The sequence below is a fragment of the Elephantulus edwardii genome, unplaced genomic scaffold (genome assembly GCF_000299155.1).
Source record: "Elephantulus edwardii isolate Elephantulus edwardi_28Jun2011 unplaced genomic scaffold, EleEdw1.0 scaffold00123, whole genome shotgun sequence".
Lineage (NCBI taxonomy): Eukaryota > Metazoa > Chordata > Mammalia > Macroscelidea > Macroscelididae > Elephantulus > Elephantulus edwardii.
In genome coordinates, this window is record NW_006399873.1 from 2,841,291 (window position 1) to 2,842,520 (window position 1,230).

A 1,230-nucleotide genomic window follows, 5' to 3' on the forward strand; every position below is an offset into this window, starting at 1 on the left:
AATGTATATTATTTCCCCCCTCTTTTCTTAGTTTTCCCCCGACTCTGATGTCCGTCCTGTTTTATAACAGTGGCATTATGGAGAATTTGTCCTTTTGTAATCGAGATATTTCACTCAACAAAATGTCCTCCAGGGTCATAAATTTTGCATAGTATTTCACGAATTCATTGTTTTTCAATGATGTGTAGTATTCCATTGTGTGAATATATCACAGTTTCTGTATCCATTTGTTTGTATTCCCATCTCATTGCTACTCTGAACAATGCACAAATAAACATGGGTGTACATCTACCTTTTGAGGTAGCAGTTCTGTTTTCTTTAGGGTATTTTTCCAGTAGTGAAATTGCTGGGTCAAATGGTATTTCTATTTCCAACTTTTTGAGAATGCACCATATTGCCTTCCAGAGTGGTTGAACCATTTTACATTCTCACCAACAGTGGATAAGGGTCCTAGGTTTTCCACAATCTTACCAGCATTTGTTGTTTGCTGCTGTGTTTAATTTTGCAATTCTTGCTGCAGTGGATGATTACCTCATAGTTGTTTTGATTTTCATCTCTTTTAGAGCTAGGGAATTTTCTGTTCATATCCTATGCCCATTTTGCAGTTGGATTGCTTTATCTCTATCTTGTGGTATTCAAGAATTCTATAGATTCTAGATATAAGTCCCTTATCAGAGATATCATTACAAAATATCTTTCTCAGTTTGTGGCTTTGTTTTCTACCCTATTAGAGAAGTTTTTGGATGTGTGTAAAGATTTGATTCTTTTTTTTAAATTTTATTTTTCATTATTTTTTGTGTGTACCGTCAAATTTGATCTGACTATACAGGAGAAGATTGTCACTCCTCCAGCAAAGCATCTGGTTGATTCGAACCACGTAGCTCTGGAATGCAGTGCAGCTTCTTGCCACTAGGCCACCAGAGCTTGCCAAAGATTTGATTCTTAAACGATTCCATTCATCTATTTTATCCTCTCCTGGTTGTAAGTTTTTCAGGATGCTCAGAAAACTGCTCATGTTTTGGTTTAGGGCTTCTAGAGTTCTTTCAAGCTTTTCTCTGATAAAGTGCATAGTCCTTGATATTATTCCTCAGTCCTTGATCAATTTTAAGTTGATTTTTGTGTATGGTGTGAGGTGTGGATCTTGCTTGAGTTTTCTGCAGATGTTGTTGTTGTTATGTGCTGACGAGTCGTTTGCGACTCATAGCAACCCTATGTACAAAAGCCCTAAAC